The 26,824-nt window shown below is 35.0% G+C and overlaps 1 protein-coding gene across 6 annotated transcripts in view; it reads left to right on the forward strand.

The window, feature by feature from the left end:
• LINGO2 (leucine rich repeat and Ig domain containing 2) overlaps nt 1-26,824 on the forward strand; it is a 1,558,843-nt gene that overhangs the window by 750,265 nt on the left and 781,754 nt on the right. The gene's annotated exons all lie outside the window — the stretch shown is intronic.

Consider the following 26,824-nt stretch of genomic DNA (forward strand, 5'->3'; position numbering starts at 1 on the left):
GCTATAATACATTATAATTATGAGTTTCAGCTTTACAGGTCTATGTTGATAATAGTTACTGATATCACTTAAATTTTTAACATATTTTCTATTTCCTATTAATGAGAAACAGTATTGTGATCTTTAGGCCTATAAGAATTTAGTCATTGGGGAAATAAGATTAAGGTTTAATGATATTAATTTAAATGTATTTTTACATATTCTAAGTGGAAAGGTCAATGTGGTATTAGGGCTAAAGCGGTAGCCTCAGAGCTAGGAAGACGTGATTAAGTCCGTACCTCTGATACCTTCTGGTAGTGTAATCCCTGGGCCACTCACTTAACCTCTGAGTATTCTAGGTAATTCTTCTCAATGCTGGAATTTGCAAAGGAGGTGTTAATCACATTGATATCTTGAGTTTAAAGTTTCTTATATCATAGGTTCAATGCAAGTCACATATTTTGAATAGACCTGGCATCATTTCTGAAACATCAAAAAAGTGGTTTTCCAATTTAAAAAATAAATAAGTTGTATATTTAATAAGTATTATGATTCTATAAACTAAAAATGCTAACTCTCAAAAACCGCTATCATTTTTTCTACCATAAAAAAGCTAATATGCCCAAAGGACTAGAAAACTATGTACATCTCTTCACCAGCAATATTTCTACTAGGTCTATATCCCAAAGAGACATACATATACACACATATGTATATTTCCTCTTAAATAAGCATTATTGATTATTAAAATATTTTATTTTTTATATTAATCATGTCTGGATAAAATGACCAAATGAAAATGAAAAACATTTAAGTAAAGTAAAAAACAGGTAGTGACTAATCTGAGTGTATGTAACAGTTTACACATGTAATCCTATACCTCTCTGCCAAGAGGAGGCTGAGAAGTTCCTAATTATTTTTAGAACTGCAATTCCTTTGGAGTTAATCTTTTTGGAGTCATCTTGACCCTTTGAGAAGATCCCCAAGGTCAAAATTCTTTTCATAACAATACTAGAAACCTATTTGCCTATTAAAATGCACCTTCCTTTTCCACCTGCCTAGCTCTATGTATTTTCTTCATACATTTCAAGCAAAATGATATAACACAACAGATTTAATGCAAATCAGATATGAGTTTCAAACTATCTTAAATTAAGCCAGGGACTGGAGTAATTTTTCAAAAAAAATATATAAAAACAAGGCCACCTCTCCTCTTTATTTCTTTGTCTTTTGGAAATTGGTTGTTTTTATTAAAATTTTTATTTATTCTTTATTATTATTTTAAATTAAATAATAAATAAATTTTATAATTCTATTTATTTTCCAACATGACAAATAGTCATAGATATAAACCATATCAACAAAAGCTCTTTGAAATTCTTAGTAGATTATAAGGGTGAAAAGAGGCCTTGAGACCAAAAAGTTTGGAAATCACTATACCAAGATTTTTGGCCTGGATAAAGTGACAATGAAATTCTGAGTCCTTTCTCTTGCCCTCCTCCCCCCTGCTTGGTCCTAAAACCTCTGAAGCACATTGCACTCATAATGCCACTGATTATTAGACTTTCATATGAGCCAATGCATCTGTGACTTTAAGAATTGATCATGGGGTTTATTTCAACACAGAACTCTCTTGCTATTTACTCACACAATAAACATTATAACTGACAGCTGTGCCAAAAGAATGCCCTCAAGGGTCTTACCATTTTAAGTCCTCTAATGATGAAATATTTTAAAGGTCAGTTTATCAAGAAACAGCGATTTGAAAGTATAAACTTGGGAATATGTTTTCGTGTTTAGTCTGCCATTTAGTCTAGTAGTTAAGAAATGCAAAGTAGAGGCCTTAGAAGGAACATCTGATTTTTTAAAAATGTGAATAAACTTGTAATAACAAAGGATACATTAGATAGATTGTCCCAACTATCCCTTGTTTACACTGGCTCCAAGTTTTTCATTACTGTCCAGGAGAGGTGACACCTCATACTGAAATGGGAGTAAATGTGTAAAGAACTACAGGCTGGATCCAAGTAGCCAAAATATTTCTGGGTAGCAGAATTTAAAATTTTTAACTAATGAAAGCAAAATTGATTCACTTCCTACAGGCACCTATCTGAGCCAGTATAATTCCTACGCTTGCATGAGCATACATGCAACTCAGGAGAATGAAACATTCATATTAGAACAATTTCTTTAGTAGTATGTGGCTCTACCATATGAATCAGTTGCTTATGTAGCCAACACCAAAAGCTGAGGTCTTAAAGCAGAGGCTAAAATCCACTTCTAAGATTTTGAATCTTATTTCCATATTGATTTGAGGTCCTTTCTAATTCTTGGATTCTGCAACAGTATCTAATGGGTAGTAGCAGAGCCGGACCAGCCAATGTCCTGTGGTGTAATAGGCCCATATCTCTGATAAGGTTCTTTCAATCTCAAAGGCACTTTTTATGCTATTTCTTTCTATTCTATTTGTGAAAATGAAAAAAAAAATATACTCATTTAGAAAATTGAACTCTAACCTAGGCAATTTGGACATCATTATATGATTTTGTCACATAAATTGATGTTATTATTGCATTATTGAACACTTATCATTGCCATCATCATCTTCTTCATCAACATCATGAGTTCAATTCAAAGTATTATACAGGTTTACTCCCTGCTTGCAGACACTCAGATGATTGTGATCATTATTGTGAGTTTGATAGATTTATTTCTCTTGTTGAAAAATCCATTATTTGCTACTTTTAAATATGCAACATCATTTTACCACTTGAGTAAAATTAACTCAGTATTATTTCTCCTAATGAATTATACATTCTAATTAAGTGCTACCCAGTAGGAGTAAATAGTTAAGAAAAACAAGTATCAAACATTTTAAAGTTTTTGAAAATTGTCCTTAAGTGACATAGAGTTAACAGGGAAGGAAGGAAGGAAGGAAGGAAGGAAGGAAGGAAGGAAGAGGAAGGAAGGAAGGAAGGAAGGAAGGAAGGGAAGGAAGGAAGGAAAGAGCAGGTAGATAAATGAATAGATAAACAGATTTATTACAGGTTTTCTATGTGCTTGACACACCGTTGAGCACTGAGGCAACAAATACAAGTAAGCCATATTTGGCCTACTCACCATGAGTTTTCATTCTAATAGTGGATAAAAAGATATAATGGGGAACTAGATAGGGAGACAAGAGTACTGAAAATGGCATGGTGTGGAGAATGGCCCTGGAAGTTGTGTGGAGGCCTCATTCTCAGCAAGGTAGAGCAGGAGTTCACCTATGAGAGCTGGGAAACCTATGCACAGTGTCTAAAGTCTCAAAGAGAGGGTAGGAGAGGGAAAAAAATAAGGGTCACTGTCCAGAGTGTAGCAGTAAGATGAAGAATATGTCCAGGAAAACAAAAGCACATCATGCCCTTGATTGTGACGATTTGTAAGTCAGGGACCTCTGTGCTGATTATCTTTATCTCTTATTGTATGTTTAATATTTTTTTGGCTCATAGAATCCCTACTTTCCATAAAAGTTCAGTTCAAATGTCACCTCCTACATGAGAACTTTTCTGAAATTCATAGCTTCTAGTTACTCCCTAAATAAATCAACTTAAATTGATTGTATATGTATTTTTCATATCCTTATACCTCATTTTGCACATACTTTTATATCTACATTTTGTTTCTCTCTACAGAAAGGCTTGAGGCCTGGAACCATTATCTATTTTTTATTTTATACCAAGCATGTTACAAAACACCTGAAACATAGTAGTTGCTTAATAAGTACTTATTGGTGAATTGTCACTCCTACAACAGAAACACTTGAGAAATATTTGCCGAATGTTCAGTTGATCAAAGAAGTATAAGTCAACACACACACACACACACACACACACACACACTCAATTGCTTATTGTCAATTTAAATAAAATATTACTGTAGGTCTACAACTTAGTATGCAATTAGGAAATATTGAAATAAACGAAGATTTCAATCTTAGTGATATTCTTTGGGGCAACTAGGTGATATAGTGTGTATTTATAAATTCATGGCCAACAGTCTACATGGAACCTCCATGTGTAACCTGAACCCAAGAAAAATATAATCGAGTAATCTTTTACAAAATAAATAAAAAATACAGCAAAACATAGATAATGTTAATTTGTGGTTTTCTTAGTATGTTGCTCATAAGGGTCCATTTCTATTTGAGTTGATACTGCTGACATAATGAATAAAGTGTTAGACTTGGGTCAGGAGGAATTCAGTTTGAATCTTGCTTCAAACTATAGACTGGTTTTCATTTATTTATATTAATGTGAAACAGAGATGGGGAGGTTCACAAAAAGTTACACAGGGCTGGAAATTACATGGTTCCCCTTACCTTAAAAACAAACTTGGAAATGATACCTGTAACTATTTTCCAGACTCCTAATTGGAAGATGTATATTAAGCATAGTATATTCATATATACATAGAGCATAGGAGACAGCAGAATTCTTGGTGGTCAGAGTGCTGGGCCTGGATGCAGGAAGACCTGAATTCAAATCTGGATTCAGATGCTTAATAGTTTTATAAACCTGGGTGAGTCACAACTTCTGTTTGCCTCAGTTCAATGGAGAAGGAAATGGCAAACCACTCCAGTATCTTTGCCAAGAAAACTCCCTAGATGGTATGGTTTATGGGGTCACTAAGTGTCAGGCACACATGAACAACTGAATAACATATATAGTATTATTCTAGGCAACATAAGTTATAGAGTAGCAACATATGGTCCGTTTGTTTTCTCTACTCTCAAGGTTTCATTTGCCTCATTTGTAAAAGGAAGAGGTTGGTCTAGGTGATCTCTAAGGGCCATTTCAGGTATCAACTCAAAGGTTAGACAAGTAAAAATTGTTAACCATAACCACACTTCACTCCTGCAAATTTAATTATTAATAATATAAACAATTTAGGGGTAGCTAGGTGGTGCAGTGGATAGAGCACCGGCCCTGGAGTCAGGAGTACCTGAGTTCAAATCCAGACTCAGACGATTGACACTTACTAGCTGTGGGATCCTGGGCAAGTCACTTAACCCCAATTGCCTCACCCCCCAAAAAAATAATAATAATAATATAAACAATTTAAATAGTCATATTTGCTACTTGTTAGGCACCTATTGAGAAAGGAATATCCTAATTAGCCCCACAATTATCTCTGCCCTGTGAGTGCTCAAATAAATGTCATATATTTAAGGTACATACCACAAGCACAAAAAGGTATACCTTCTCTCTTCATTGGCTACTCATCATTCGTCTATACCATATAGATTGCACATGGGCTTTTCTCTTCTAACATATTTCAGGAGCTAGAATGCAGAGTATATCATCCTTTTTGAATTATGATATGCTTTATTTTAAATATTTTTAAATTACTAAGAAATGAGAATACAAAATCATAGTATCATCGAGTTAGAATAGGTTCCAGGAATCACTGAGTTTAACTTATTTTTGAGTAGGAATTCTTTCTAAAATTTCTTCTGTATGTTCTTACTCAGTGTCTAATTAAAAGTCTGCAGTAACAGGGAATTCACTATCTCCTCAAGCAGATGGGTATTCTCCCCTTAGTTCATAGGCTCTCAGAAGCATTGACTAACCGATGGAAGGAATTTTAGAGATCATTGAATACAATCCCATCATTTTACTGATGAAGAAATTAGAATACAGATAAAACAACTTGGAAATGGCAAAGGCCAGATATGAATACAGGTCGTCCTGACTCTTCAATCCAACACTTTATCCACTATTCCACATTGTCTCTCAAATTCAGTTCAACTCAGTAATGGATGCCTTCTTCATTTCAGGTAGTGTGCTATTAGATATTGGGGAGATAAGAAAAATAAAACACTTTCTTCCTTCAGGTAGCTTATATTTTATTGGAAGAAAGTAACAGGTACACAGAGGAATAAATATATAAAATACATATAAAGAAATGTGTATGGTAGGGTGGGGTGCACTAGAAATTGAAGAAATCAGGAAAAGCCTCTTTTTAAAAGTCTCACTAGAGCTAAACTTAGAAGACATTTTAAAGAGATTTCAGGAAGTATAGTTTGGGAGGGAAAGTATACCATATAAGGAAGTCAGCTCATGCAAAGACAAGGAGGGAGTGAATAGAATTTCTTGTATGGAAAACATTCAATAGACTATTTGGTGAGCATGTAGAACAGTGTCATCAAACTCAAATTGAAACAGATCTCGATAAGTCATATATTGACGTAGAAAACCACCAATTAACATTGTGTATGTTATATTGTATTTTAATTTCTTTTGTTAATTTTTTTTTATTTTGTTAAAATCGAGTGGATATGTTCTGAAGGCATTATTACATAATGGATAGAAAGCTGACATGATGTCTGGAAGACCTTGTCTAAAAGTCCCTTCTCAGACACTTAACATGTTTGTAACCCTGGGAAAATCACTCATCCTAACAACCTCATTTCTTCATCTGTAAAATGAAAATAACAACAGCATCCACCTCATAGGGTTTTGGGGAAAGTTAAATAAGGTTATATAAGTAAAGTGCTGCGAAAAAGTGTTAAATAAATGTGAGTTATCGTCATTAAGTGTTAATAGAGTCATAGATTAGAGCTGGAATTGACCTCAGACGTCACCTATTTTATCTCCCTTATATTACAGAAGAAATTGATATCTAGGGAAGTTACATATCTTGCTCAGGGTCATACAGTAGCTGAAAATGAACTCAGTTCCTCCAACTTGACAATACTTACCACTGTACCACACAAAGCCTTGGCTCAATTTCTAATTCTGCTTCTTACTACCTTTGAGACTTTGGAAAATCACAGCTACCCCCTGGCCTGGAGGAATAAGTAGACAAGATGATCTCTATTGACCTTCCGTCTCTAAATTCTGTTAGAACTGGACATTTTGGGGATGCCCATCAATTGGGTAATGGTATATGATTGTGCTGGAATACTACTGTGCTATAAGAAATTATAAGCTCAATGATCTTAGAAATACATGGATACACTTGCATGAAACAAAGAGTGAAATGAGCAGAAATCAAAAGAATGTTGTATAGAGTAACATCAATATTGTTTTAAGAAAAATTTTGAGTGACTAAGTCAGTTTGACTTAGTAAATACCGAAATTATTATAAATACCGAAATTAACTCCAAAGGACAAAGGAAGAGAAAACAATATCTGCATCTAGAGAAAGGAACTGATAAATAGAAAATATATGAGAGAAAGATTTTACACTCAAAATATGTGTATCTGTGTGTATGTATACACACAACACACACACATACCTCATGTCTAATAGAAGCCATCCCTAGGGTGGGGAAGGGGGGGAAGAAAAAATGGTGGAAAAGGTTTCATGATAACTTTAGTATATATTTAAAAGGAATAGCAAGTTGTAATAGCAAGTTATACAAAATAGAATTTGTAGTTTCATGTATAATCATCTTTTTCTATTCTACTTTGTTATGGAAATGCTAATTTTATTTCTTAATTTCAGAACAAAATAAGTACAATTTTACAAAAAGAAAGAAAAAATATATTCCATTAGGCATTTGAAATATGGAACTGGATCTTAGAGAGCAAATTGTTATAATATAAAATTATAGTCATCTTGGTAGGGATATTTCAAGCCATAGAATGGGTAGATTCTTTAGGAAGTGTAACGATGTGAATGATGCCACCATGCTGGAGACTTACTGTAAAGAGTCCGCCCATGAAATGAAGGTCTTTGAGGGCAAGACTAGGAGTCTTTTCTTTGGCATCAGGAAGTGACATTGGGTAGTGGGAGGAAGAAGGAAGAGACTAGAGCTCTGTCTGGGTCTTTCCTCTGGACTCTGGGTGGAGAAGGGAGCTAGAAATGTGCTCTCCCTTTAATAGAAAGGAATCTAGGGCCTTTCTCTCTCTCTTTACCAAATTCTTATTCTCCTTAATAAATGCTTAAAAGTCTAATTCTTGCTAAAGCTTATAATTTATTGGCGACCACTCATTAGATATTTTAGACAGACTAGCTAGAATTTAGCCCTTAACAGAAGAAAAGGAAAAGAAAAGAGAACTGGAAAAAATGCCTTTATAACTCTTACCCTTTAAAAAAGATAATATATGGTGATATAGAAAGATCTATTGCCACATATGGCACAATGAAAAAAGGAAATAGAATTGCAGTCAAAAAGACCTAGGTTCAAATCCTACCTCTCCTATTTAACTACATTGTGTGAAATTGAACAAGTCATTTAATCTCTCTTGCTCCCATTTCCTCATCTGTAAAATGAGGGGGGCTATATTGTAAAAGAACTTCCAGCTCAAAATTCTACAAATACTATTAAAGAAAACTAGTGTTTCCCCTAACCATCTATACCTTAAGAGAGATGATCTACTCTAGCCAAAGAAAAAGTATCATGAAGAGTTGTCTTGATTTGAGAGGTTGCATTAATCTATGGAGTTTTCTTGCTATTTATTTCCTCCTCTTATGTTCTACAACACAATAAAGTAGCTTTAAAGACCACTACACATATAAAATAGTTCTTCACTTTCTCTACACTGACTTGCCTAACACGATTAGAGATTAAAGGGAATGAACCACATCTCTGGCAAACATGCCCATTTCATAGTTACTTATTCTAAATTCCCTCAGTCCACTAAATTTGGCTAATTCTTAACATTTCCTAGGGCTTCCAACCTTCAGCTCTGTCTCTGTCTCTGTCTCTGTCTCTCTCTGCCTCTCTGTCTCTCTCTGCCTCTCTGTCTCTCTCTGTATGCATACATGCATGCATGTATATATACATATACATATATCACAACAACAAGCACAGGGAGCTGCACATAATAGGTACTTTAATAGTAGGTACTTTAAAAATACTTATCAATTGATTAGTATGCTTCAGTAATCTCAGTAATCTAATTTATCATGTATAGGCATTAATGGATCTATGATAAATCAGATGCCAGTATTTCCATATATACACATTTCTCTCAAATACTTGCTTTTATTTTACCAATTTTTTTAAAAATAAATTTTAATTGACATATTTTGTTTTTGCATCATCTATATTTCTCAATGTATTCTTTTCCATTGCCCTTTCCAGAGACCCATCACTTATGAAAAAATAAGAAAATACAAGAGGGGGTGACCAACAAAATTTGGAAATATATGGTAAAAGTATGAAACTTCATGCTATATTTCATACAAATAATCTTTTGCCTCTGCAAAGAAAGAGAGGGAAGTCTTCATATAGCTTTCTTTTAGAGCTCTTTGGTCATTTTAATTTCACAACATTCTGTTTACAGTTTTGTTTTCTTTCTTATTAATTTGTTAGTCATTGAATATTATTGCCATATTTACTTAATTCAATTTTCAACAAGTCTTATAATTCCCTCCTTGCTTCTCTGAATTAGAGAGTTGCCTAGCTTAGTAAAAATTTAGGGGACATGCCTATGTTCACAGAACCAGTATCTATTAGCCAGAACTTGAACCCAACTCTTCCTAGTTTCAAGGCAAACTATTTATCGAATATACCACACAGTGTATCAATAATGCATTCGTATTTATTAGAAGGTAATGGCGGGGAAGCTAGGTGATGCAGTGGATAGAGCACCGTCCCTGGAGTCAGGAGTACCTGAGTTCAAATCCAGCCTCAGACACTTAACACTTACTAGCTATGTGACCCTGGGCAAGTCACTTAATCACAATTGCCTCACTTAAAAAAAAAATTTAAAAAGAAGGTAATGGTAATGTTTCTTCATGCATATGAGTGTATTTGTGTATGTATATAAATTACTTAGATTTTTTTACTAGCATATATGTTTCTTGATTAATTGTGCTTTGGTATAAATTCTATCTAACATAATATCTGTTAATTTCTCCTCATTGCACATACATTTTTTGTAGTAAACTTCCTCAAAAAAAATTGTAAGTTTTGAATATCTAAGGAATTTTAGATGTTTTGGTTATTTGAATTTTCAGCATTTTTTTTTTGCGGGGTAATGGGGGTTAAGTGACTTGCCCAGGGTCACACAGCTAGTAAGTGTTAAGTGTCTGAGGCTGGATTTGAACTCAGGTACTCCTGAATCCAGGGCCAGCGCTTTAACCACTGCGCCATCTAGCTGCCCCCTCAGCATTTATTCTTAAGGTCACAAGCTTTGGTCTTCAAAGGAGCCGACTGCTACTAAATAAGAAATATGTGTATTGGAGAGGATTATGAGTATGTGTACATACATATATATAACATAGGCTACAGGTATATAATATTTATACAATAAATGTGTATATCATGTATGTTTATGTGCTGAACTAAGGTTGTATTAAATAATAACTCTGTTCATTCATATACCACATTGTATTTAGTTTTAAAAAAACACAATACCCGCTTAGCTATATTTGACATTTAGCTACTGGGTCCTGCTCTTCTTAATTATGCCAGATTATGTGATTATTTTGTAACTCAAATGTACCGTCATTGAAGATTAGAGAATGTTGTTTAGAAATTCTCATCCTCTCCATCTGTACAAATATAACATTGACTTCAAAAATCTACATATAGAGTGCTCTGTCTTACTGAAAATACAACTAATGCACCTTAGAGAAGGAAACCTTTTTTTTTTTCATCTAACTGTTCTCCCCAGAGTCTGATGAGTGTATGCATATATACAAAATAAAACATTTACAAAAATGCTCTTAGCTGGTTTATTAACCTTTTTAGGAAGAAATTACTCTAAGTGCATGGAACATTATATGAAGAGTAAATGGAAAGAGCAGCTATTTACTGTAATGTATACAGTTTAACATTCTATTGGAAAAAATATTGAGAAATTGCCACTTAATGTATTTATATGTAATCTCAACAACCCAGAGAAAATGTATCATGTCCTTCAAAAAAAAAACCTGTAGGCTTATGATAAGGGAATCTTCATCCCACAGTTTCTCTCCTAGTTGATAGGCTAATTGAATACTTTGTTAATTCTGTTTATGTGAGGCATGTGAATTGATTCATTTGATCTTTTGGAGGAATTCTGGACACTTGGTACCAAGGGAACCTGATTCTACATGAAATACATCAAAGTGTCATCTCCCCCAAATTAAAATAAACTTGTGGAAGAGACATGGCATGACTTAAACTTTTAGATGTGTAAACTGAGAGCCAGAAACATAAACTGATTTGCTCAGAGTCTTATGATTAGTAGGAGAGCTAAATACTAAATCTGGGTCTTCTAATTCTTAGTCCACAATTCGTTCTACTGCATCACTATTTTCTTTGCCCACTTAAAGAGATGCTGGTCTAAGAGATAGGAGGAAGAACATGGAGAACTCGCATAATAAGTTGTGGAAAAAAAATAAATTAGTGAAGATGATTTACAAAATCAGTTGATTAAAATTTTGAAATGATGATGATGATAAAATAATAATAAATCACATACCTTGATATGTACAGGGTTAACCCTAATCCCCCAACTAATTCCATATCACTATGCCCTATTCTATACAATCATACAGAAACACACATGCACACTTTCAACTTTCTTCTCACCAAAACCTGGTTCTGGAATTCTTATGTCCTTCCATTTAAATACAAGGTCTCCTCTTCTAGCTTTGGTACTTATCTCTCAGTGTAATGGAAGTGACTTCAACTTAAGAGCTCTGGTCTCACTGATGCTGGTATTTCCCTTCAGTGGTAGACTGTAACCCATCCATCCCTATTCCACCCATTCAATTCTTGTAGATGTACTTATCTAGATCGTCCACAGAAAATCTACCCCCACTTTTTCCTTCTGCTTAAAACATGAATCTCCACTATAATAGCCTTAATCTACATATAGCTTGTGCTTGATTGATTACCAGACATTGTTAGCTCACAGTTCCTAAAACACACCATTTTATTTTGAGGGAGCTTCAATTACCAAGAAGAGCCAACTTCTCTCCCTTCCACTGATTTACTTCTCTCCCTTCTTGCCTCTCTTCCTTCCAACTACTCTCAACTGAAAAAAGAGGAAAGCAAAATTCTTGTTAAAATATATGAGCAGTCGAGCAAAATAAATCTTCACATTGGCAATGTCCAAAAATGTATGTTTGATTCTTCAGTTTGAGCCCATCATCACTCTGTCAGGAGGTGGGTTGCATGCTTTTAGCTTTAGTCCTTTGGTCAGGGATTGCATTGCTCAGGTTTCTTCAGACTTCCAAGTCATTTTCTCTTACAATGTTTTTTTGTTGTTGTTATTCTATACAATATTCTTTTAGTTCTGCTAACTTTATTGTGCATTATAAAAGTCTTTCCAGGGTTTTTTTCCCTGAAACTATTAGTTTCATCATTTCTTGTGGATCAATAATAATAATATATTATATATAAACGTGCCATAATTTATTCAACCATTTTCCCAAATGATGGAAAAAAGATCCTACACAGAGAATCTACTAAAGAATACTTGAGTCCTTTCTCTAAATAGTTTTGTATTTCTTGGGCATAAGAAGAAAACCCTAATTCTCCAATTGTTATAACATGATTTGATTACCAATTATGTACAGGATGAGAAAGAGGGAGAGGGAACAGGAGGAGAAAAAGAAGGTGAGGAGGAAGGGGAGAAGAGAGCATAGAGCTGAGACGACCATCATTGTAATTTTGTAAACCAGTAGAGATTTTTCTAGCATTCCAACACTTAAAGGTACAAGACATAGCAATGTTGAACAATAGATTGTATAGATAAGTAGAATAAGTAGAATCAGTAAGAGTTTCATTCCTATTTTTTTTTTGATTGCGGTATTCTTTTATCTCTAAATAACTTGACTACTGAAAAGGGAAAATGGTCTTGAAGTATATTTTTGGTAAAGTATGATGAAAGGACAGTAGAGAATTTGCTTTAAAGAATAAAGACTTTTGATATGTTTGTAGCATATAATTTGCATTAACTCATTAAAAGGAGGCTAGCATTTTCAGTTTGAAATGGCCTAAATAAACATCTTTAAATACATTATGGACAAGGTTGTATAAACAAGGTAATGTTGACAACATTGTAGCAATTATAGCTTAGCTGCCACTACCACAGTGAGGAATTTGTGACATCTAAGCATGCTTACCTCCTTTTTGTTTGTTTTTTTTAATAAATAGATACTAGAACTTTCATATTTATTGTCAGGTCGGGCCATCATTTGGGTAGTTTGCTGGTTTCAAAGTAGAAATATGGATTTAGGAATATAATAATGAATATTAAAAATATTTTCCCTTTTGTGCTAAACTTCCTAATGCAGATTAATAGACATTCTTTTTATTTAATTCTTAGTAAGCCAGAAGGTATAAATTGCAACTTTGATCATCAGGAATTAGGTGATTGGAAGAGTATAGTCATTTCCTATATATCCCAGGAAATGCCTCATAATTAATTATACAATTTTATTAAGATAAAATCACCCCAACACCTTCCTGTCACTTTTCTCTTGGAGGCTTTAATGTTAGTGGATAGAGGCAGTTATTGGCATAAGGCACGTTCTTCCTAGTTTTGAACTAAATCACTTAAAAAAATTTTTTTGTAGTTTTTAAAAAATTTTTTTCATTTCAGGTACTCCCTCCACTAATAAGGAACAAAACCCTGCTCTATCCTAATAGACATTTCTGTTGAGTCACTGGATTAGAGCCCCTGAGGAAACCATTACTTCATCAGCTGTAGTGGCCAGCCTTAAAGAATGAGTGTATTTGAACTGAGGTATAACCTGTTTCCCAAAGACAGACAGATTGACCATCTATTTTTGCTTAGAGTTGATTCTGTAGAACTTCTAAGCCACCAGGCATTCTAACCCAGCCCAGGATCAGGGACTATTAAAATATATAAGATATTATGTGTAATTACATTATATAATTATATGTAACTACAATACATATTATAATCACTTATATATATATAATTATGTTATATATTATTATATATAATTTGCATATATATTGTAACTGGAAGTTAGGTGGCACAGTGGAGAGAGTGTAGGGCTTAGAGTCAGGAATACTCATCTTCCTGAGTTAAAATCCAATCTTTAGACACTTACTAACTGTTATACCGTGGTTTCCTTATCTGTAAAATGAGCTTGAGAGGGAAATGGCAAACCATTCCAGTATCTTTGCCAAGAAAACCCCAAATGGGATCACAAAGAGTCAAACATAACTGAGAATGACCAAACAACATATTATAACTATAATCAGTGAGGACTGAGCCACAAGACTTCTAACTTCTGAGCTGCCAGACCTACTTATAACTAATTCCAAACAAGACTCTAGAGCATAGCTCCCCTTGCTGTTGAAATGGGTGACAATTTCTTGTCCCATTGCTATCAAACTCCCTCTTCCTCCTCTTCAAATACCTGATGTCCCAGGGACATCTTAAAGTCAACATGTCTAAAACAGAACTCACTATCTTTCCCCTCTAAATCCACCTCTTTTCTAATCTTCCTTTTCAATTCTAGTCATTAAAGTTTACAACCTTCATGCCATTCTTAACTCCCCACTGTCCATTTACCTCTTTAATCAACGTTTTCACATTGCTATCTCCACTATGGCTTTTGCATAAGTCTCTTTCTTTCCCTTCAAACACATACTACTTAAGTCTAGCCCTTCATAATCTCTTACCTAGTAGATTACAGTAACCTATTAAAGGTCTCTTAATTGATCTCTGTACTTCAAACCCCTCTCAATTCCAATACATTCTCCACACATCCACCAAAGTGATTTTCTTAAAATGCAGACCTCATTATGACATTTTCCGTACTCAGTAAACTTCTTTAGCTTTCTATTACCCCTGTGATCAAATATCCCTTTGGCATTTAAAACTTCACAGCCTTGCTCCTTCCTACTTCTCCAGCCTTAAACACTACTACTACAGCCCAGCCAAACTGCCCTACTCACTGTTAAACACACAAATGCACACATACCATCACATCCTCACATCTACAAGGTACTTTTTTTTATTAATTTCATGTAATATGCCACAGTGTCTATTCTAAGCCTTCTCTGATTTATTCAATCCACAATCACCACCTCCCTGCTCCTCACTTTTACCAAAGGAGCTCCTACTTTTCTGAGAAAATTAAAACCATCTGTCATGTGCTTCCTCTTGAACTCTCCTCTGATGCATTTCTCATTCTATCTCTGTCCCCTTTTGACACCAAATTCTCTACTTGAACTTTTTATTTCATCCCTCCAGTGGCCTCTAGCAGCTTGCTCAATTGATCACCCCTTTTCTCTCCTAATTTTCAGCATTTTTTAATCCACTGGCTCTTCTCCTAATGCCTTCAAACTTGCCCAGATCTCTGTCATCCTTGTAAAATCTTCACTTGACCCTGCCATCTTCATAAATTATCTTCTGATTTCTCTTTTCCCTTTCACAGCTAAATTCATAGAAAAAGCAATCTAATAATAGCTAGCATTTACATAATGCTTACTATGTGGCAGGCACTGTGCTAAGGGTAAATCCTCGAAACAACCTTAAAGAAGTAGGGATTATTATTATCCCCAATTTACAGATAAGACTGGAGCAAACAAAGATTAAGCGATTTGCCCAAGATTACACAGCTAATAAGTGTCCAAGGCAAGATTTGAATTCAGGTCTTTCTGACTCCAGGCCTAGCACACTGTGCCACCTAGTTGCTCTATACTTGTTGGTCCCACTTTATCATATCTTACTCAATTTTCACCCCCTTTCTATTTTCTGACACTGCCACTCAAGGTTATCAAAATTCTTTCAACTGCTTAATTCAGTGACTTCTCTCATCATTCTTGTCTTTTCAATAGTGTTTGATATTCTTGACCACCCCCTCCTCCTGGATACCATTTATTCCCTGGGTTTTTAATTATACTGTTAATTACTAGTTTTCCTACATATCAGATTCTTCTTCAGTCTCCATTGCTGGATCCATCTTCCAGTACTCTGCCTTGGACCCTCTTCTCTTCCTATACCTTGTTTCTTGCTTATCTTCTTAGCTTCTATGAGTTCAATTGTCATTTTAGATATCCAGACCCATCTCCCCTAAGATCAAGTAACATATACCCATCACATTTTTTGATATCTCTGGGTGTTCCACAGGCTTCTTAAATCTAATATGTAGAAAATGTAACACATTTTTTCTCCACAATACAACTTTCCTCTTCCTAACTTCTCAGTTTCTATCACCACCATCCTTCCTGTCACCTAGGTTCACAACCGGAGTCAAACTTGACTTAATTCTCCCTCACTCTCCCCTGTTTCCCTATATATAACCAGTTGCCAATTTGTGTTGATTCTCTATATACAAAATTTCTTGCATTTCCCTACCTCTTCACTAACATAATTACCATGTTTGTTTGGGCCATTATCACTTCTTTCCTGAATTATTATGATATGACAATTGGGCCCCCTACCTGTAGTCTCTTCTCTTTTCAGTTTGTCCTCTTCATAGTTAAAGAAACTTCATTTTTTTCTCTCATCATTAGCATAAATAAAAAAGACTCTATGTCATTTAAAACCTTCACAATCTGATTTCAACCTGTCTTTCCAAATTGGTTTCATATTCTTATTCCTAATATGCCCTACATTCTAACAAAACTGGACCACTTACTCTTTTTAAAATATTGTAGCTCATGCTTTTACACTAACTGTCCTGACTATGGAAGTACTCTCCTTATTTTCCTCTAACTTTTTGAATGTCTAACGAGACATGTAGGGGCAGCTAGGTGGCAAGGAGGTTAGAGTGCTGGCCCTGGTGTCTGGAGGACCAGATTTCAAATCCAACCTCAGATACTTACTAGCTTTGTGACCTTAGGCAAGTCACTTATCCCTGTTTGCCTCAGTTTCCTCATCTGTAAAATGACCTGGAGTGGCAAACTGCTCCATTATCTTTGGCAAGAAAACCCCAAAGAGGGTCATAAAAGAATTATACACAAGAGAAGACAACTGAACAACAATAACAAGGAGGTATGTACTGGTAAATATTTCACAAATGACTCTAAAGTGGAAAAATGCACGCAAGATACATTTTCACATTTTATCTACGTTATTGAGATTTTCTCCTTCACTTTCTTATTCTAGACAATCAAAAATCAAGTCAAGCCCTGATTTTTAGCATTTACCAATTTCTGATATGCAATTATTCACATTAAGAATTAACAATCCGCTGACTTGAACTCGCAGAAGTTTGCTATAGCAGACTCTTATAAGGCTACTCCTTTCATGGTTCAGCTCGAATGCCACCTCCTTCCTACTTAAGGAGTTTTTAAAATACATTATTTAGACCCATATTTTAGAAATAATGGAATAGTTGAGGTGAGTTATTGATAGACTAAATGACTGTAGATCAAGACAGGGTATATCACCTTGAAAAGCCATATAAATGCATAGCTTCTTTGCCAAGACAAGCATGAGGTACTCAGTGGAATTATTCTGCTCGGAATTGTGGCACTTGTTATGTTTTTCCCTTGTACTTTTGGTTTGTTTATTTGTTTAATTGTCGCATTTTATCAAATAACTATGACCATATATTAATTTCTTTACATTGCTTGCTTAAAGTGGCATCTTTCACACAAGTGAAAACAAAAAGTAGGCATTTCTTTAGTAGAGATTTGCTAAAAACATGTATTTTCTAGCAGTGGAGGGTTAGTATAAAGAAAGCAATTTGAAACCAAAGACAACAATTTGAAGCCAATGGACAATACTTAGTCATAATTCTAGCACAGTGGCATCTCAGCTACATACTTTATTATTACATGTAAACATGAATGTTGGATAATTATAAAAAGCTTCTTGCATACCAGGAGTACCTGAGGAAGTGAAAAAGAGGTCTTGCTGCTATCTGTAGAATATACACAAGGAACATTTCTTTGAATAACAGTTAGTAAATTCAAATATATAATTGATTTTATTTAATATGCTAAAAAGCATTTCCCCTGTCAACTATGACACTATGGAAAATCCAATTTGTCACCATAATACAGAGCAATCTCATCCTTGTGCTTTCTGACATGCATGGGATAATAAGCTTAACATTTGTTATGGTTAGCAATGTCTGAGTGCTATGATGATATTGCTGGGATCTTGAATGTTGTTGAGATCTACTAAATGTTTAAAAATAATAAAAATTGATCCAGAGTCTCCTGACATGTATAATACCACTCATATTAAGTTTAACATTTTAACTGCAGTATGAACTTTTTCAGGCTACTGAAGAACCATTTCAGGCTACTGAAAATGGAAAAGCAGATACCCCCAGCATGCTGAGGTTTCGCTCATTCTTTCAGCTAAAAGATAAGAAAGAGAGCAGCTCTGGACCACGCTTCAGTCTGGTCATAGACTAGTGTGAATTCGTGACTGAAATGACTTACCTTTTATGGATAGAATGATATCTAATATGAGTCAGCATGAAAATGACTTTCATGTGGTTTTAATTGCTTTAATGAAAAGTTATTGGGAATAAGTACAGTGAGAAGGGAGTTTATGTCTCATTTGTACTGGTTACATGAAGACTTATGAAGATGCACTAAGCATAAAAATAAAGGAAAAATAATGTGTATATATACACACATAATTTTATATATATATATATATATATACACACACACATGTATGTGTGTATGTATGTATACATACAAACACAGAGAAAGGAGAGCTGCCCACCCCCAACCCCAGGGAACATACAGTCTGGTAGAAAATCAAAACCATAGAGCTGTGAGTAGGATTTCTAGAACCTGGAAAACATTCAGTTGAATGAATTTGGAGGTGGCTGGCATGGAGAGGAGCTCATCTAGGAGCTATGAGATTTTTGAAATTCCAGATCAGTTGGATTGCACTGATGTTGCTACTGATTCCAAGCATCCCCTGTGAAAAGTGTGATGTAGATTCCTATACCTGGTAGCAACCAGATGCAGTCCTGATCAGACAATCATGCACAGGAATGTCTTCCAGATAATCTGCTTATACCTCATGTAATGGCAGTTAATAACTAATTGCTAATTTTCCCTTCTTCCCTTTCTCCCCCATTGCTTTTTTATTTTCTTCCTCCCTTAAATGTTTTCATCTTTCTTCTCGTCCCTCCCTGCTTCTCTCCTGCTCTCCCTTCCAAAACATGCTAAGAAACTGTGCTATATATTCCCAATATATGCTGGGTAAACTATGAATAGTCAAAGGGAAAAAAGAGAATTTAGAAATCGTTGATGTTAAATATGGATCCTGATCTCCATTTTTCATCTCTTAATTATATGACTATTCCTTTGGGCATAAAATGAAATTGAATATTGAGGAAATCCTTCAGGTCTACTCCTGGAACTAAACTAGTGTCTACAGAATCTATGCTTTCTATCTGTGCCTGCAGACACGTTTCAACACTGTTAAACAACAGTGAGCTAATGAACCGTGATGGGAACTAGACCATTGCTCATGTAAAATGAGCGAACACTTTGTAGCTATTCCATTAGAGTGGGGCAGCTACTACTAAGCTAGTTTTGCCATCTTTCCACCACCTATTTTCCTTGTCATTTTATAAAGTATATTACTGGTTTTGGAAGCTTACAAACTTCAACTTTCAAAAAAGGTTACATCTAGAAATCTGGGAGCTTTTTATTACTTTTATTTCTTCTTTGTGATTGTGTCTGTTTGCTATTGTTTATTTGGGTTTTTTTGCCCAAATATAAGGTTACACTTTAGTTAATACTTTCATTGTTTAAACTAAATGAAGGGTGGTATGACATTGCTTTCTTTGGTTTCACTTGGAATAAGCATTAATAATATTCAATTACCTTTTAAGCATATATATTTGAACATAGTTTGTCTTTGTAAGAATGGCAACCCACTTCTAAAGGTAACTTACTACATTTGACTTTGGATTTTAAGCTGTTTATATGCTATAGGAGAAGTGGAAAGAATTTAGATAAAAATTTCACTAATAATGGTCAATATGTGCATCATTCAATCAGCAATTGATGACTGAGTAAAAGCCAACCAGAAGTTGACTGGTATCCATAGCCCTTGGCCAGTAAATGTATAATCAGGTCTTTAGCCTCAACTTTCTGCATCCTTCCCCCATTCTCATCTCAGCCATTTCCCCCTCTAGTACTTACCTGCTCCTTTCATGAGGCTATGGGTCCCAGTCACATGACAAATTCAGTAACACCTCAGTATGAATTAGTTTATATGTCGCTCATCATTACCAATAATTTTAATTCTGCGGGCACTGTTTAACATAAATGAATTAATATATAAATGTTGAACTTTATGCATCAGCACATGCCAGAAGGCCTTCTCAATATTCTTCAAATCATGTTAAATATATGTATGATCAATGTTGGCCCTAATGGTGATATTAGTGGTTATAGTAGTGGGTGGTACAGTGAGGGAGAGTTCAAATCTGTCTTTGACACATTCTCATTGTGTGACCCTAGGCAAGTCATTCACTCATTTTCCTCATCTTTAAAACCTCCCAGTGTTGTAAGAATAAAATTAGACAATATTTGTCAAGTATATTGCAAATCTTTAGACCTATATAAATGCTACTAATACCTGGATAAGCAGTTAGGTGTAGATAGAAATAATAGCAGCAGTAGTAGTAGTATGTAATATTTATAGAGAGTTTTAAGAGCATGACATAGTGGGACAGAGAGTTAGCCTTGGAGCCAGGAAGATGCCAAGTACTCTAGGACATAGTAGCTATGCAAGCATAGATAAGCTATTTAACTGCTTAGAGCCCTCCCCACTGCCCAACACTCCAATGAGTTGTTGCTGATTTTCATCAATGGAGGGTGTTTGTACACTGATGGAATGAGAGGGAGAGTCAGACAGAAAGGGAGGTAGAGGAAGATAAAAGGAGAGGGAGAGATTGGAAGGAGGAGGGAGAGGTGAGATGGGGGAAGGGAGAAAGAGAGATGAAGAGATTGATAAGTGCTTTAGATACTTTCTTCAGAAAGACTCCTTATGTTCCCATAGATCTAGGAGTACAGATTTAATCCAAGAAGGTCTTATTGAGTGCTTACTATATGCCAAGTACCATGTTAAAGTCTAGGAATAGATATAACAAAGGACAAAAAAAAAAGAAAAACAAAAAACGGGGATTTTTTTTTTTGCTCTCAAGGAGCTTATGTTAAAGAGTTCAAATTAGAGATGGCTCATTTTCTGATTCTAGAAAGGTGTGAGCCCAAGTGTATTTGAAAATCTGAGGATATGGGGACACTTGAAGGGGAAACCGAGTTGCCTAAGGATAGTGAATGAGTTTAGAACTTTTTTACTCCTTATGTTGTTTCAAGTACTAATACGGAAGTCAATTTAAGTCATCAGTTCCACTGACTTATGTTTCTCCCTAATAAGGTAGCATATAAACACAAAATATTCTAGACATCTTACCATTTATTATCTGTCTCTAAATTACTTTCAAATAGACAAGTGTCATCAAATTGGCAGCCCTTAACTGTTCTTTCTGGTTTTAATGCATGAAAATGTGCACTTCTCCCCCCCCCCCACTGAAAACACAAATAAATACATAAAATGCAGTCTTTCACTATATGTGCAAATTATATCCACATGTCATTGATAAACATCAATAAATCCCTTTCCCTATGCTAAGTACTCTCACAATCAAGTCATGCTTCCTGTTGCTTCCAAATGGTTAAACCATATCAAATTGTCGATTATTGCTAAAATTGCTGTTTCATCACCACTAACTCACTCTGAGGTCATCCTTTTCTCACGAACCTAAGAAAACATCTTGCTGTCTCTTCTCTGGAACTACCCCTGAAACACTGACCTGTCATATCTTCCTATTCAAAGTTTCTTCAGGGCAGCAGGACTCTTTTTTATTTAAGAAAACAAAAATGTTACTTTGTAAAAGGTTAAAATAACTCTCCAAGACATCTATCAAAGTGAGACATAGGGGGTTTCCTTCTAAACATCTCAAATTGTTTTCCTTTCTCCCCTTCCATAACTTGGTGAATGTTGATCATCAAAATGTAATAAAGGTATCTTTCCCTTCATCTTCTGATAAAGGACAGCTTGAATGCAGAGGACCTGGGCATTCATGACCTTAAACATGCTGGGTTTCTCCATGGTTTTAAAATATAGTGTTTCCATAAAACTTTCTATTTCATCTGATAATGTTCACTAGCTTTTCCATGGTTGCAGTGATTTTATGCCAATACACAGCAAGTGGCCAGGACTTAAAATAGATTAACCAGCATGCCCCTTGCTATTGAGCTCCATCATTTGTAAATCTCCATTCAGTGGTTAGGGACAATAGTGATAGATGCTAAAGAAATCCATAAGTAGAAAAATAAATAGATATACTATGTGGTTTACCATTTTAAGGTTATATTAGCCTTTTTGAAGACAATTTTATATGCTTTCACTTATTTGTTATTAGAAGGCCAACTATATTAAGGGAAGATTTATAATACTGTTAGACTTTTCCATTCAACATCATACCCATCCATTTGTTTAGTTTTTGAACAAACTTTCATCAAGGATCTTCCATTGTACTAGGCACTGAAGGGAAAATAAAGATGCAAAGATTTGGTCCTTGGCCACCATTATTTATAAGAAGGGAGGACTGGAGATGTAATTCCATTTAGCAAAATCTGCATCCTGAACTGAGCATACGCAGGATTAGACTATTGCACAACAACTGAATTTAATAGTTTTCTATAAGTGTTTATCACTCTGGGCAGACTCATATTTTTTTTCTTCATATTGTTATTTTAGTTATTACATATAGTGAGAAGGATTTTATTCTTGTTTTTCTTTTGTTTGTTTTTAGTGAGGCAATTGGGGTTAAGTGACTTGCCCAGGGTTACACAGCTAGTAAGTGTTAAGTGTCTGAGGTCGGATTTGAACTCAGGTACTCCTGACTCCAGGGCCGGTGCTTTATCCACTGCACCACCTAGCCGCCCCGAGAAGGATTTTATTCTTACACTCCTAGAGACAAATACCCCTCTCAATTTTGTTGATGTGATAATAGAAAGTAAAGATAATATGGAATAGGTTATTAAATTACAATGGCATATCTTTACCTGTGGCCTTTTTATATAGTGCAAAAAGATTTCTCTGATTAAATTGTGAGAAGAACTTAGTACTAGCTAGCTAGATTGCATTCTTAGCAATTTGTTAATATGTTAAGCCTGCCAAGACCTGAACAACTGAAAAGTTCTAGAGTAGTGAAGGTTACAGGTACCTATTTCAGAGGGCAGCAGGAAAGAAGAGTATTAACTCTCTTCCTCCCATCTCTGCTTCCACCATTAACCATGGTATTTTGCAGCAGAGTTATCTACCACATTCAGGAGACAGGAAAGACATACTTTCCAGATAGGCCCAAACACAGAGTGGCATTCATAGCTCCAGGCAAGAAGCAGCTTCAATGACCATTACTTCCTAAGAGAAGATAAATTTGACCATGGAATCGAGAGAATTACCCTAGCAGGTGAAAGTGAAGCTAAGGAAAGGAGCAGACTCAGGAAATTTAGCTAAATGACCCATCCAACTGAAACAATGAGAACAACAGGGGATAGAGAGAAAATACCACAAAAAAGGGAAAGAACATTTGGAGGTGTGAATTATCTTGGTCATATGTATTCTCTATATGTGTGCTCCACTACCAGTTTACTCAAAGTTTGTGATCACTCTTCTCTATATATATTTGTTGGAATGGGAAAAGTAGATTCAGGATTGTAGGGAAGACTTTTATAATTAGGTTTTTTTGTTTTGTTTTGTTTTGTTTTGTTTTTTTTTTTTACTGTGTCAATTTGCTAAATGTCTTTATTTTGAGCTAATTGTATCTGTTGGGTAGTCATTTCAGTCATGTATGACTCTTCATGACCACATTTGGGGTTTTCTTGGCAAAGATACTGAAGTGGTTTGCCATTTCCTGCTCCAATTTATTTTACAAATGAGGAAACTGAGGCAAACAGGGTTAAGTGACTTTCCCAGGGTCACACAGCTAGTAAGTTTCTGAGGCCATTTTTCAACTCAGGAAAAGCCTGACTGACTCCAGGCTCAGCACTCTATTCACAGAACCACATGTTTGCCTTAATTATATTTACTGACTGACAATTAAAGGTAAGCCCACTGGTAGGTATTCATGAACTATTATTTTTCAATTTTGTAGCCACAGGGTAGCCTTTGGTCCTTTGAGACTAGTCATTGCTTTAGTACAGCTATTAACTAAAGATACTGAAATGATAGCTCTCAAATCCCTTTAGAAAGTTGGGGAAGAAGTGTTGGACTAATAGTCAGAAGGCAGTGGAAAGAGGACTAACTCTGGGATCATGGGATCTATTTTCATATCCTACTTCTGATGTTTACTAACTGTGGAATCTTTGGTAAGTCACTTAATGTCCCCTGATCTCAATTTCATCATCTTTAAAATGAGGTAGTTGGAATAGGTGGCCTCTAACATCCCTTCCAGTTCTACAAATATAATTCCATGAACTAGGTTGAAGTCCTAGATCATACCATACATTAATTGACCCTGTGACTTCAGATAATGCATTTGCCCATTCTGGATTTCAGTTTCTTTATCTGTAAGTGAATAGATTGTGTTAGATTATTTCTAAGGTCCCTTCCAAATGCTAATAATATATAATATATATATATATTTAGTTGTTATGTACAATTTTATTTTTAAATAGATGTGCTTTAGCAAAGCGTATTATCTTATATTAAATCTCTTCTGAGGAGTGTGCTTGAATTAAACTATCTTCCAATTATTACTGTACTTACAAAAAGTACAAATTATTATGTACTTACAAAAAAGTAATGATTTAAGATCCGAGGGAAGGTTCACCTCTCCTTTCCCATTTATACTTTCTTTTTCTCTCAAGTCACTAACACAGCTTTAAAAAGAGCTTAGTTTTCAAAAAATAATTTGCATCTGCACTTAAACCAGGAAAAAATGTAAGGATAAAAACTTCTGAAAATAGCATGCTGACCTTCAGGTAGCACCAACAATCCACAGCTAAGGTTATGGTGGTATTTCCTTCTCAAGGATAATTATTAATTAGCATTCACTGGGAAATTTAGAAGAAGCAGTGATTGATCTTAATACTTAGAGTGAAGTAGATTGGTTTTAACTGAATGTCTAACTATAATGTTTGCTAATGAGGAGCTTCTCATTTAAGCTTTAAGTTAAACTGTTTCTTTTGCTGAAAAAAAAGTACTTTTATTTAAAAGCAAAGAAATCATTTCCTTCCAGCTCCCAAATATTGCCAAACTTTAAATTGAACTTTAGAAAGGAATTTTTACTACAGATCAATAATTGTACAGTAACAGATAAAAAGAAACATCAACAACAACAAAAACGATTTATCTGTAATTTAATAAAATGAATTCATCCTGCATCTTGAGGGAGTCTCTAATGAATACTGATAATGACTACTAATAGTCTGAAGTCGGAGAAACACCTGCAGATGATGAAAGAGTCATTAGTTGGCTAATTCAAACATTGTATTAAACCTAGAACAGTGAAAGGAGAGGAGAGGAGAGGGTGTCTGGCAAGTTACTGCTGTGGATTCTCTCTCCCCATACTTTCTTCCTACTAATAAAACCAAGAGAGCTCTGGGAATGCTAACTATTACTTTGTCATTTGCATTTCAGCCTAGGAGAGGCAGCTTGGTATGGTGGTTAAAAATCTGGCCAGGAAGACATGTGCTTATGTTCCTATCTCTGACACACACTAAATGAATGACACTATTCAAAGTCTCTTAACCTTTAAGTGCTCTAAACAACTCTGTAGGAGTAAAAGTTTCAGAGATGGTGCTTAACAGCATTGGTAGAAAGAGTTTCTTCACTTAGAAATTTCCTATACCAATAAAATCATAGGTACAGGCCATATCAATATCTTTTTGCAAATAAATGCTGCTTTATTGTTGTATAATTGAATAAAAAAATACGCATTCTTCTAATACTTTTATCAAGTATTTCCTTTATCAGTGCAGCCCCACCTTCTCATGCCCATATCTTAGTTCACAGTATATGTATTTTGAGATGTCTGGCAAGAAAGACAGCACTTTATATCTGTCATTCCCCATACCTAAAAATATGAAGGACGAGTGATCTATTACAAATTAGTGTTTCCGTATTTCAGTGATTCTGTGATTTCTGAGACATGGGTCACTTTCTCCAGCAGTGCAGATCATAAGCCATCCAGACTTTTTAAATTTTGTCTGTGTCTTCCCATAGGAATTCCATTCATAAGACACCCATACAAAATTTCTAGGAGCTTTCTTCTACTTTACATCTCTCAAAATCATATGGGAATCAATCAGCATATAGGTTGGTCATTTGTATGACTGATGCTAGATAAATATTCATGTTAAATCAGGGTTTTTGTCCTGGGGAAAAAGCTTCAAGGATCTTTAAATGTGCTGTGAAATTTCCTAAATCCAGTCCCCTGAACTTTCTTGATTGTTTAATTCTGGAGCCAGATCATTATTCATCTTCAGGTGGAGCAACTAGGTGGAGCTCTGGATCTGGAATCAGAAAGTCCTAAGCTTAAATCTGGATTCAGACTAGCTTTATGACCTCCAAGCAAATCATTAATCTTTGCCTGCCTCAGTTTCCTTACCTGTAAAATGAGGATAATCATGCCTACCTCCCAGGATTATTGTGAGGATAAAATGAGAGAATATTTGTGAAGCATTTTGCAAACTTTAAAAGGCTATATAAATACTTGCTATTTTATTATTATTAATGTTCATAAAAATATATGTACTGATTTATTACTCTTCAGAATAATGACCACCACTATCAGCCCAACAACCCCTTTTTTTCCCCCTGCAACACCATCTGCCTGTCCCCTACCAACCCAGTCTGGAGGAGCAATGTTCTTAGTCTTTCCATGAAATATCACCTTAAAGAGACTATGAGCATTCTAATTCACCTTG

This window comes from Dromiciops gliroides, chromosome 1 (assembly GCF_019393635.1).
Source record: "Dromiciops gliroides isolate mDroGli1 chromosome 1, mDroGli1.pri, whole genome shotgun sequence".
NCBI classification, from domain to species: Eukaryota; Metazoa; Chordata; class Mammalia; order Microbiotheria; family Microbiotheriidae; genus Dromiciops; species Dromiciops gliroides.